General features: G+C 37.7%; 1 long non-coding RNA gene across 6 annotated transcripts in view; it reads left to right on the plus strand.

The window, feature by feature from the left end:
- The window catches only part of LOC124711134, a 42,363-nt gene that overhangs the window by 6,389 nt on the left and 23,017 nt on the right, over window positions 1-12,957 (plus strand). For 2 of the 6 annotated variants that reach the window (XR_007005419.1, XR_007005416.1), the window contains 4 exons: window positions 903-1,142; window positions 1,281-1,496; window positions 2,432-2,519; window positions 2,903-5,150. The exons of the other annotated variants lie outside the window; for them this stretch is intronic. This is a non-coding gene — a long non-coding RNA (uncharacterized LOC124711134). The remainder of the gene's footprint in view (window positions 1-902; window positions 1,143-1,280; window positions 1,497-2,431; window positions 2,520-2,902; window positions 5,151-12,957) is intronic. 6 annotated transcript variants of the gene reach the window in all.

Genomic DNA, 12,957 nt, shown 5'->3' on the forward strand with positions numbered 1-12,957 from the left:
TTGAAGCCTTGTTTCCCAAGAGTTAGATCCAACATGAGCAAATATGAATATATCAACAGGTGCTATTTGTACCGGCTAGTATGAATAATTACTGATGTAAGGGGAAAAATGATACTGTAACCACTGGTGAAATAAAGTAGTAACTGGTATGTCTTCATTTTGTAAGTACTGGTAGAAACATTAAATAAATGCAATAGTGCGGTAATTGCCATAGTCTGAAGCAGGCATGTAGTGTAAAGTTGATGTGTTGGTGACTTTGTGTTGGAGGGATAACTAGATGATGTGCTAAAAGATACAATACTCTTTCGCTGTTTGTATGACCAGATGCATTGGTATTTGCAGTTGTGACAGTCTTGCATGCTGTTGTTTCCTGGATTGCATTATAGTGTGTTGTTACCTGTGCAAACATCCTTATTTCTCTCTCTCTCTCTCTCTCTCTCTCTCTCTCTCTCTCTCTCTCTCTGTGTGTGTGTCTGTGTGTGTGTGTGTGTGTGTGTGTGTGTGTGTGTGTGTGTCTGTTCCAACAGAAATGGGCATGTTTATTGAGACACATACATAATCAATGTAATCAACATAGGGCAGTCAGTTGACTTATTGACTGAGTAATCATTGCATTTCAAAATACTGGCAGTGTTGATAGTTGTAGTAGTTGTAAACTTTCGTTAGGTATTGATGCCCAAAGATTGTCATACTGCATGGTTGGGATAAGAAATGTTGTAGGAGGGTCATAGGTGCGGGTGAATGGCATCATATTATAGTAGCATTAAATGTGTTTCTATATTTGAGAGTATTTGTTTGAGCTACAGAAGGTGTGTGTTATTTTACAGAATAGAAGTATGTATTTAATTAGCTCTGCACCATCACTAGCATTAGCTAACATTGTAATATTTCTTGTCTCTTAGGATAAACAGTGATAGTGTGAATGATGAGATTCACTGTGCTCAATTTTGAAGCTTATGGAAAGGATGTATGTTCAAGAGTCAGTTGATCACAGAACATGTTAAGCCTCTGGTTTTGTTAAACTGAAACAGTTTCTTCCATGTGGTAGCATAAATTTGATTTGAGCATAGTTGCTGGGTTCCATAGTTTGTTGTATGAGATTGTCAGACATGCTGTGCTAATGTCCATCACTGGCATGAGAGGTATGATACACTTGCGTTATGGATTGCTTAATTTTTCTTGTGTTATTGCTGACTGTTAACAACTGAAATGATAGTATTCTTGTATGATGTCATATATGACAATTTTGTATGGATGACACTGTATTCAATTATTTTCAGAGGAAATGGTTGTGTTTACAGTTTATGGCTATGTTACTGTGTATGTATTGGAAGGAGCAGGAACAACTGCAAATATTTGAGGAGTTGTTAAAACATTTGGGTTTAGAAGAGAAGAGTTGGAAGAGCTGCAGCAAAATGATAGTATGAATTTCGAAGAAATGGGAAGGGGATTTAGCAGGATGCCATTGGAAGAGGATGTGAAGCTGTCACTGTTTGGTTAGTTTCCTGTTGTCATCTGTGACTTAAACACTTTGTACCCAGGTCATGTGTGTAATATGGTGCATTGCATGTTAATATCATCCTGATAGTAATACCAGGTGTTGCAGACGAAACAGAAAAGTTTTTCATGTTACGACATTCTGTCAAATGCAGCTTCATTGTGATTTCTTTCAGTGAAGGGTCATGAGGAAATTGAATGTGATTGCTGTTGAGTAAAGCAAAATGATTCTTTAGCTGCTAAGATATACTGATGATCTTCCATTAGACAGTAACCAATGTTTTGTGGTTGGAAGTGGCGAAATAATGTAAATGATTTGAACATTGTGGAGCAAATAAAAATGGTGTGAAGAACATAGTTCCAGTGTACAAAGAATCACAACAGAGGAATGGAAATTCAGTATTAACCTGACTATAGCAGATGTTGGAAGTGACCATCATTCTACTTTTTCCATTTTTGGGTCCTTGTCAGCAAGTTGCTGAAGGCGGATCAAAGCTGGACTACTGGAATGTCTGCAATCTCATCAGAAATGTTCTTCTGCAGTTCTTGAAGACCCTGAAGGTTGTTGTGATACACCTTAGACTTGATGACTTGCTTCACAGAGTTATCGCACACTGACAGAACAGGTGACATGGGTGGCCAGCTAGTTCTGTGACTAGACTGACCTCTGATAAGTAAGTGGGTGCCAAGGTTTGTCCAGCTATATGGGCACTTACTGAGCACTTACCTCTGTCCTGTTGGAAGGAAGTATAGGTCATTTCCTCATCAGTTAATGCTGCCACAAATACACATTGAGGCGTATCCAGTCACTACCACCACTTCTGTTTGCTCCTCCCTGTATTTACCTATGGTTTTAGTTACAGTGAGTGTAAATTGTGTTACTTGATTTTGTCTAATGGTAGTTCATGTATAATTGACAATACTTCATTCACAGTGTCATGCTACAAGGTAGAGGTAACCCTTAGGTTGCAGAGTAATGGATTGGAGTGAGTGTAGGAGGGTGAAGAGGAGGAGAGATGCAGGTTGGTTAACACAGAATATTTCTGGTAATCAATTGAACACAAATCACGGGATTGGTTTGTCTGCAGTGTTAGTAGAAATGTTTGTAAACATGTAGAGTGTGTATATAGTAGGGACAGAGTATAATGTTATTTGTAAAGCAGACATACATTGCATTTGGCTATATGTAAAGCATTGCTTTGTTAGGGTAATTGTAGCAGCACTTGTTGTTTCAGCAATGTATAGAGATGAATTAATAGTAAATCAAACACTTTTGGTACCATTTCTGCCTGTTATATGTGTTCTTTGCAGTTAAACTGTTTTAGACTGTCTTAATTCAGAAATGTTGTGCAATTGAGTTAGAAAAGTGAAGAAGTTTGTACATTTGAGATTTTAATTAACATAGGAACAGTTTGGCACAGAGTGCTATTGGGAGCTATGTCTGAATCTTTTTGCGTGATGGAGAGGAAAAGATAATGTACCATAATAAGGGCTCAGTCCACGATATTTGCATAGGTGATTTGGCAAATAGTTTGTTGAGGTCCAGACACGACATTGCTTATGCAAGGTTAGTGTCAGTGTGTTAATGTAAGAATAATCTGTTGGCCGTGTATTTCAGTAAGCCTAAAGCTGACGTAACATTGTCAAATGCTACCATCCAAAATGTATCATTACGTCGCATGAAAATGTTTTTAGTGTTGACAAATGTGTGTTGTGAAATGGAGTAATACCACGTAATTGGTTTGTAGCTATGGCGTAAGACTCTTAGTCATTGGTTTTTGTTGGGATTGTGCTTCGAATGGCCTTCCTGTATATGTATAACTTGAAAGTGTGCAGCTGGTTTGGTATGTGTCAGGTACTAACACCGTAGCAGTAGCAGAGAGCAAATGGTCAAAATCAATTTTATGAGTAGAGTATTTGCTTTACAGATAGCACTTTGTATGAAGGACAAGTGTGGTGTACTTTATAAAGAGCCATTTTGGTGGATGTGTTCTTTGAGCAAAATTAATGGTTTTTAATGTGATCTGAGATGAATGAAGTATGTGCTACAATTTGGTGGTTGTTTCACAAGTTTGTGCCAACCTAATGTGATAGATGTAATTACTGAAGTCTTGTTTCACAAGAGTTAGAACTGACCTATGCAAATGTGAAAATATCAGCTGGTGCTACTTTTAGCAGCTAGGACAAAGCATATCTAAAGGATTAATGATACAAGGAAAAATGTCATCAGATTGTCATTGATAGAATATCGTAGTAACTGCTGTGTCTGTATTGTGTAAGTACTGATAGAAACAGTAAGTAACTTTTATAGTGTGCTAATTGCTGTAGTGTGAAGTGGGCATGTTTAGCTAGGTTGGTGTGTTGCTGACTCTGTGGTGGAGCAGTAAGTGGATGATGCCCTAAAAGATATAATTCCCTTTCACTGCTTGTGTGACAAGATGCATTGGCATATGCAGTTGTGACAACTGTATGCTGTTGTTTCACTGATTACATTATGTGTGGTGTCCTTGGAAAGTAGGCATGTTTCTTCTGACACATACATAGTCATCAACAGAGGGCAGTCAGTTGACTTACTGAGTAATCATTGTTGATGCGTGAGGTCCTGAGGAAGATAGCTCACTGTGTGAAGGATGTGGTAGTTTCAAAATTTTGGCAGTGTGGACACAGAGCATTAAGATACTGCATGGTTGAGAAAGTAAATGTTGCCATTCACCTGTGACCCATCTGCATCACACTGTAGTAACATTAAATGTTTCTATATTTGAGCGCATGTTTTAAGTTACAGAAAGTATTGTGTGTCATTTTACAAAGTAGAGGAATGTGTTTCATTAGTGCTGCATGTCAGTAGCATCAGGTAACACTGTGATATTTCTTGTGCCTCTTACGATGAATAGTCAAAATGTGAAAGATGAGATTCACTATGCTTTAAAGCATGTGTAAAAGATGTATGTTCAGGATTCAGTTGATCACTGCATTGGTTTAGCCTCTGGTTATATTACACAGAAATCGTGCCTTCCATGGGGTGGCATAAATTTGATTTGAGCATAGTTGCTTGGTTCTGTGGTTTGTTGTAGGAGGGTCAGTTATACATGCTATGCTAATGCCCATCATTGGCATGAGAGGTATGATTCACTTGCATTATGGATAGCTTGATTTTTCTTGCTTTATTGCCGAATTGTTTACAGCTGGAATGGCAGTGTTCTTTTATGCTGTTGTGTGTTACCCTCATGTGTGAGTCACTATGCATCCATTTGTTTTCAGGGGAAGTGGTTGTGGCTATAGTGGGAGGCTATATTACAACGTACGTGTCAGAAGGAGCAGAACAACTGCAAATATTTAAGAAGTTATCAGAAAATATACATTCAGAAAAGAATAGTTTGAACAGTAGTGACAAAATTGCTTAATCTCCTATGGAAAGATACTTCGTAAGCAATAGGAAGGCACAAGTAACCAAAAATAAGGGTTATTATGACCACAATAGATGGAATTAATAACAGAGGAAAAGCTGTCCTCCATAAAAATAATACAACTTTTTGGTCACTAATGAGTATGTGCCTGGAACTCACAGTAAATAAACATAGTGTGACGTGAAGATTATGCCACTGATAATCCCTAATGATGGAGGTGGGGCATTCGGTGTAGTCAGCTGACAGGTAAGTCTCGAGATATTGGTGGGAAGTCATAAATCCCACTGCTGTGTCTTCAAATATACTCTGAATGGTGGGCTGCTAAGAGCTGGCAGGTGAATTGGTCCAGTTAGTTGTCCTTGTTGTGACCAACACAGTCCGAGGAGGCAACGCCTTGTGCATGTGCAACCCTGTGATGCTTCAGTGTGTGAGGAGTTGCCAATCCATTTAGGTGAACATTGGGTAAGTGGCGAAAATGGTATTTTGTGTTTGAAGTGAATGGAAGTGGATTGCCAGGATGCTACTGAATGAGGATGAGAAGCTGTCAAAGAATTTGGCTAGTTTGCTGCTGTGTCTTCCATGAATAGGAGAATGTTTACCCACATGGTATATATAACTTATTGCATTGAATGTGATTTCTGCCTTGTGTTACGAAATGTTGCAGATTAAGCAGAAAAGTTACGTCATGTTAAGACACTCCGTCAAGTGAGCTCTTTTATGATTTGTTTCAGGGAAGTGGCGTGAGGAAATTTATTGTGGTTACTGTTGATTAATGCAAAATTATTCTTTCTCTGCTAAGTTATTGTGATGGTTTTTCATAAAGCAGCATCCAGTTTTCGTGGTTGGAGGTGGCGGAGTTCGTTTCAGGAAAAATGTATGTGCAGAGGAAAGGTGTCTGTAGGTGCTGGAGCCATGATGTTTTATGTAATGTGTTTTTTTGGAACAGATGCCACCAAGAATTAATATATATTGTTGAAAATTATGTGATGTTTAGTAGTAAGTAGTTTTGTTTTCACCTGTGGTTTGAATAACAGTGAGTGTAACATATTGTTGTGTAACTTGATTTTGTCTCAAATTACTGCATGTATAATATAAGAGTGTATTACTTCCAGTCAGTGTCCTGCTGTGAAATAAAGATACCTTGTAGATTTGGATACGAGTGAGTGTTGGAGGTAGAAGAGATACTGGTTGGTTAACATAGAACACTTCTAATTATGAATTGAATCAAATCACAGAACAGGGAGGTTGCAGCACTTGCAGAAATGTTAGTAAGCAAGTAGAGTTTATATATACTCCCTAGTATAGTAGTGTAATTTTGTTTAAGAAACATACATTTGTTGTTGGCCTATGTGTAAAGCAATGCTTTGTTCACATTAATTGTGGTAGTACTAGTTGAGCTGTGTACAGGAATGAATTAATGTTAATTTAAGCTCTTTTGGTACCATTTCTGCCTGTACGTGTGGTTCTTTGCAGATAAGGTTTCAGTACTGTGTTACTTTAGTAATGTTATGCAATTGAGTTAGAAAAGTCAAGCTGTTTGTGCATGTGGGATTGTAATTAACATAGGAACAGTTTGGCACAGAGTACTGTTGAGAGCTATGTCTGCATCTTTTTGCCTGATGGAGGGGAAAAGATGATGATCGACAACAAGGGCTCAGTGCACGAATATTGTGTGGGTTGTTTGTCAAGTAGTTCATTGATGTCCAGAGATGACATTACCTTTGCAAGGTGTGTTAATGTAAGAAGAATCTGTTGGATGTATATTTCAGTAAGGCCTGAACGTGATGTAACATTGTCAAATGCTACTATCAAAAATATGTCATTACATTGTATGAAAATGTTTTTAGTGTTGACGAATTGGTGTTCTGAAGTGTAGTAGTACCATGTAACTGGATTGTAGCTACAGCATGAGAGACTTGGACAATAGTTTTTGTTGGGATTGTACTGTGAGTGGCCTTTCTGTATACATGCAACTTCAAAGTGTTCAGTTGGTTCAATATATGTCAGGTACTAACAACATAGCAGCTGAGAGCCATTGGTCAAAATTATTTTTGTGAATGGAGTATTTGCATTATAGATAGCAGTGTGTGTGAAGGGCACGTGTGGCATACTTTTTGTAAAGATTCATTCTTGCAGATGAGTGAATCTACTGTCTTGTAATGTGACCTGAGATGAATGTTGTATGTGGTACCATTGACAATCATTTCACAATTTTCTACCTACCTAATTGACATGGAAGTGATTGGTGTAATTACTGAAGTCGTCTTTCCCAATTGCTAAAACCAACCTAAGCCAATGTGAATATATGAGCAGGTGCTAATCATATCAGCTAGGACAGAGCATTATCTGAATCATTATTGATGTAAGGAAAAAGTCTTAAGGTAGTCATATGTGGAATGAACTAGTAACTGCTGTCTCTTCATTCTTCAAGTACTGGTAAAAACATTTAATTGCTATAGTGTGGTGATAACTATAGTGTCAAGCAGGCATGTGATACTAAGTTGAGGACTTTGCATTGATTACTTTGCATTTAAGGAATAACTAGATGATGTGCTAAAAGATATAATTCCATTTTACTGTTTGTGTGACCAGAGACACTAGTACTTGTAGTTGTGATATTTTGTATGCTGTTGTTTCATGGCTTGCATTATAGTTGGATTGGTCTTTGTGCAAACACCTCTCTTTCTCTGTCTCACTGACATCCAACAGAAATGAGCATGTTTATTGAGACAGCTACATAATCATTAGCAGAGGGCACTGAGTTGAATTATTGATTGAGTAAATATTGAAGATGCAATTTGTATTGGAAAAGATGGCTTGCTGTACGAAGGATGTGGATGGTACACATGTAGTTGTTTTAAAATTTTGGTAAAGTAGTTAGTTGTTGTAGACTGCCTTTTGGGATTGATACCCAAAAATTAGTGACATACTGTGTAATTCAGGCAGGAAATACTGCAGAATGATCACAGGTGAGTGGCATTGTACTGATGTAGCATTGAAATATTTGGCTGCATTTGAGAGTATTTGTTTGAGTTGCAGAAGGAGTTGTGTGTTGTTGAATGGAGTAGAGGTATGTGTTCCATTTGTTCTGAACCATTAGTGGATTTAGCTAACATTATAATGTTTCTTGAGCCTCTTAGAAAGAATAGTCATAATGTAAATCATGTGATTAACTGTTCTTAAGTTTCAAGCATTTGGTAAAAATGTGTGTTCAAGATTCAGTTGCTCAGAGTATCACTTAAGCCTCTGGTCTTATTGCCCTGAAAAGGCATCTTCCATGTGGTGCCATAAATTAGATGTGAGCATGCTTGCTTGGTTACATGGTTTGCTGTATTTTCAGACAGACATGCTATGCTTTGCTAATATACATCAGTGTCATGATAGGTATGATGCACTTGCAATATGGTTAATTTTTCTTGCATTATTCCTGAATCGTTAGCAGCTGAAATAGCAGTGTTCTTTTATGGACTTGTGTATAACCCTTTAGTATGGGTCACACTGTACTCATTTATTTTTTAGAGGAAATAACTGTGGTTATAATGGAAGGATAGGTTTTGAGGTACTTATTGTTAGGAGCAGGAGCAACTGTAAATATTAGAGTAGTTGTCAACAGACATACATCTAGAAGAGACTGAAAATACCGGTACAGTTGTAAGGTTCTTTCATTTAACACACAACCGTTTTCAGGCTCTTATACGCTCATATTCAGGTGTCGCTCTGAAAATATCAAGAGATGTGGGATGATTTAGAAGAGAATAGTTGGAACAGCTGTAGCAAAATTTTAAGAGTTTCAAATGATGGGAAGGGTATTGAGCAGGATGCGATTGGAGGAGGGTGTGGAGCTGTCAAAGAGTTTGATTAGTTTTCTGGTGTGTCATCTGTGATACTGAGAACTTGTAACCAGGTTGTGTGTATAATTTGTTGAACTGCATGTAATTTCATACTTACAGTGGTCCTGGATGTTGCAGAGGAAGCCAAAAAGTTATTCATGTTATGACACTCCATCAGATGCAGCTCTGTTGTGATCTGTTTCAGTGGACTGGCATGAGGAAATTGATTGTGATTGCTGTTGATTAAAGCAAAACACCTCATTGTGTGCTAGGATGTAGTGATCGTTTTTCATTAGGCAGTATCCAGTTTTTTGTGTTCGTAAGTGGCAGTGTTTGTTTCTGCAGAAATGTGTATGCAGAGTAAAGAGGACTATTGCTGTTGCAGCCGTAATATTGTATGTAATGCCTCGGTTGCATCAGGTGTAATGAAGAATTAATATATTTGCCTGAAATTGATATTTATGTGATAATTTAAATTATTTATACAAGGTGGTGCAAATAAAAGTAGCCTGAAGAAGAGAGTTCCAGGGTTCAAAGAATCAGAGCTCAGGAATAGAAATCCAGTACTAACTTGACTATAGCAGATGTTCAAAGCGACAACCACTCAACTTTCTGCATTTTTGGGTACTGGTCAGCAAGTTGCTGAAAGCGGATCAAAGCTGGACTGCTGGAATGGCTGCAGTCTCATCCAAAATATTCTGCTGCAGTTCTCGAAGACTATGAGGGTTGGTGTGATACACATTAAACTTCATAGCTCGCTACACCAAGTTATTGCAAACTGACAGGTCAGGTGACATGGGTGGCCAGTTAGTTCTGCGACTAGACTGACTTCTGATAATGTATATGTCAGGCATGAAGTTTGTGTAATAGTGCTCCAAGGTTTGTTAGACTGTATGGGCACTCTCTCCATCCTGTTGGAAGAAAGTATAGGTCATTTTCTTCACAGTTAATGGTGCCACAAATATACGTTGAATCATATCCAATCATCATGGCCACTTTTATGTGCTCCGCTCTGTATTTACTTGTTGTTTTAATTACAGTGAGTGTAATATGTAGAGTGTTTTACTTGATGTTGTCTATGGTAGATCATGTATAATGTATATTACTCCATTCATACTGTCATGGTGTGAAGTAGAGGTAGCCCGTAGGTTGCAGAGTAAGGGATTAGAGTGCGTGTAGGAGGAAGAACATGTCTAGTGATCCATTGAATGCGAAGCATGTGATGTTGTGTTCACAATGTTTGCACAAAAGTTAGTAAGCATGTAAGAGATGCACATAGTAGGGACAGGGTGTAATATTGTTTAAAAAGCAGATATTTATTGTGTTTGAATGTGAGTAAAGCAACACTGTGTTCAGCTTAATTGTGGCAGCACTTGTTTGAGCAGTGTACACAGACAAATTAATATTATCTTGAGCATTTTGGTACCACTTCTGCCTGTTATATGTGGTTTCTTGCAGTTATGTTGTTTCAGCCTGTGTTAATTTAGTAATGTTGTTCAGTTGGGTAAGAAATATCAAGCTGTCCGTGAATTTCAGAATGTGATTAACACAGGAACAGTCTGATGCAGGGTGCTACTGGGAGTTATGTCTGCATCTTTTTGCATGTTGCAAAAGTAGACATGATGTACCACATCAAGGGCTCAATGCATGAATACTGCATGGGTGATTTCTCCTATATTTTGTTGAGATACATTCTAAGAGATGGCATTGCTTTTGGATGATTAGTCCCGTATGTAAGAATAATGTGTTGGGTGTGTGTCTCACTAAGGCCTAAATTTGATCTAACATTGTCAAATGCCCTTGCTGTTGTGAAACATAACAGTATCATATAATCAATTAGTAGCTACAGTGTGAGAGTCTCGTTCATTGGTTTGTCTTGAGATTGTTTTGAGTGTGCTTTTTCTATAAATATAACTTGCAAATGTGTAGTCTTCTTGATATGTGTCACATACAAATAACATTGCAGCAGCAGAGAGGGAATGCTCTGAATTGTTTTAATGAGTATATTACTTGCTTTATAATGGAAAATCCAGGATGAAAGTAACAATATTAGAGAAGTAGCTACTCAGCATCTCCGCTATGTGGTGAGTAGCAGCTTTCCTTCTCTAATATTGTTACTTGCTTTACAGATATCAGTGACGTGGATTTACCTGTATGAAGGGCAAGAGTGCCATGTTTTATAAGTGGTAATTTTTGCGGAATGTAGTAGTTTTTAATGTGATGTGAGATGAATGTTGCATGTGGCAGCATACGGCAGTTGTTCAACAAATTTGTACCCGTGTAGCTGCCATGAAGTGATGATGTAATTATTGAGTGCTTGTTTCTAAAATGTTAGAACTGACATATGCAAATGTGAATATATCAGCAGGTGCTTGTCTAATGAGCTAGGACAAGGCACACATAGCATTATTGATGTAGGGAAAAATGTCATCAGGTTGTCATTGGTGGAATAAATTAATAACTACTGTCTACACTGTATTTGTATAGGTAGAAACAGAAAGTAATTGCTTTGATGTGGTAATTCTATAGTGTGAAGGAGAAGTCTAATGCTACCTTGGTGTGTTGGTGACTTTGCATTGAAGGAAAAAATGGATGATGGCTAGAAGATATAATTCTGTTTCACTGTACATTTGACCAGATGCATTGGTACTTGTAGCAGTGACTGCATTGTATGCTGCTGTTTTGTGGATTGTAGTTTAGTGTGTTGGTATCTGTGGAGAGACACCTCTCTCTCTCTCTCTCTCTCTCTCTCTCTCTCTCTCTCTCTCTCTCTCTCTCTCTCTCTCTCCTTATTCCAACAGAAGTGGGCATGTTTAAGACACACACACATTGGTCAGCAGAGGGCAATCAGTTGACATACTGATTGCGTAATTGAGGATGCAAGACATATTGGAAAAGACATCTCACTGCATGAAAGATGTGGGTGATTTCTAGAAAGTAGTTTCGAAATGTTGGAGATGTGAATAGTTTCAATAGTTGCCTAAAGGCAGTGATGCCCAAAGATCAAATACGTACTTTGTAACTGAGGTAGGATATTTTGTAAGGAGGTTTAGTGGCATTCTTCTGCTGATGTAGCATTGAAATGTATGGCTGTATTTTAGAGTATTTCTTTGAGTTACAGATGTTGTGTGTTATTGAACAGGGTAGAGGTATGTGTTTCATTAGTTTCACACCATCAGTGACTTTACATAACACTGTAATATTTATTGTGCATTTTAGGATGACTAGTCATAATGTGAATGCTGAGATTCTGTGTGCTCCAGTTTACAGCTTTCGGAAAGGATATATGTTCAGGACTCAGTTATCACAACATTATTTAAGCCTCTGGATTTATTGCACTGGCGTAGTGCCTTTCATGTGTTGGCATACATTTGATATGAGCATGCTTGCTTGGTTACACGGATTGTTGTTTGAGGTTTTCTCAGGCATTCCGTGCTAATGTCCATCAGTGTCAGAGGTATGACACACTTGAATTGTGGATATCTTAATTTTTGTTGCGTTATTGTGAATTATTTTCAGCTAATATAAGTGTTCTTTTATGCTATTATGTATGACCCTTTTGTATGGGGCACTTCGTATTCGTTTATTTTCAGAGGCAATGGTTGTAGTTGAAATTTAAGGCTATATTATGATGTACATATTGTAAGGAGCAGGAACAACTGCAAATATTTGAGAATTTATCAAAAAATGTACATTTAGAAAATAATAGTTGTAACAGCTGCAGTTAAATGATAGTGTGAGTTTGAAAAGATAGGGAGGTATGTGATAGGAGGAGGATGAGGGGCTGTCAAAGAGTTTGGTTCGTTTCCTGTTGTCCCATCTGTGATGTCGAGAATTTGTACTATCGCTGTTGGTGTCACTATGTTTTATGTAATGTATTGGCTACAACAGGTGTCGTGGAGAATAAATGTATTTGGTGAAGTTGAAATGTATGTCATGTTTAGTAGTAAATATTTTGTATTTATTTATGGTTTTGATTGCAGTGGTCATAACATGTAGATCATGTAACTTGATTTTGTCTAACATTAGTGCATGCATAAAGTTCTTACTTTCGTTCATAGTGCCCTACTTACAAATACAGGTAGCCTGTTGGTTGAAGAGTGTTGGTTGAAGAGTGTTGGTTTGGAGTGAGTGGTGAAGAGTAGTAGTGCAGGTTGGTTAAGACAGAATATTCCTATTAATCCATTGAACACAAATTACGAATGTTTGCAGAAATGGTTGTA

The sequence above is a fragment of the Schistocerca piceifrons genome, chromosome 8, assembly GCF_021461385.2.
Source record: "Schistocerca piceifrons isolate TAMUIC-IGC-003096 chromosome 8, iqSchPice1.1, whole genome shotgun sequence".
In the NCBI taxonomy this organism is placed as follows: domain Eukaryota; kingdom Metazoa; phylum Arthropoda; class Insecta; order Orthoptera; family Acrididae; genus Schistocerca; species Schistocerca piceifrons.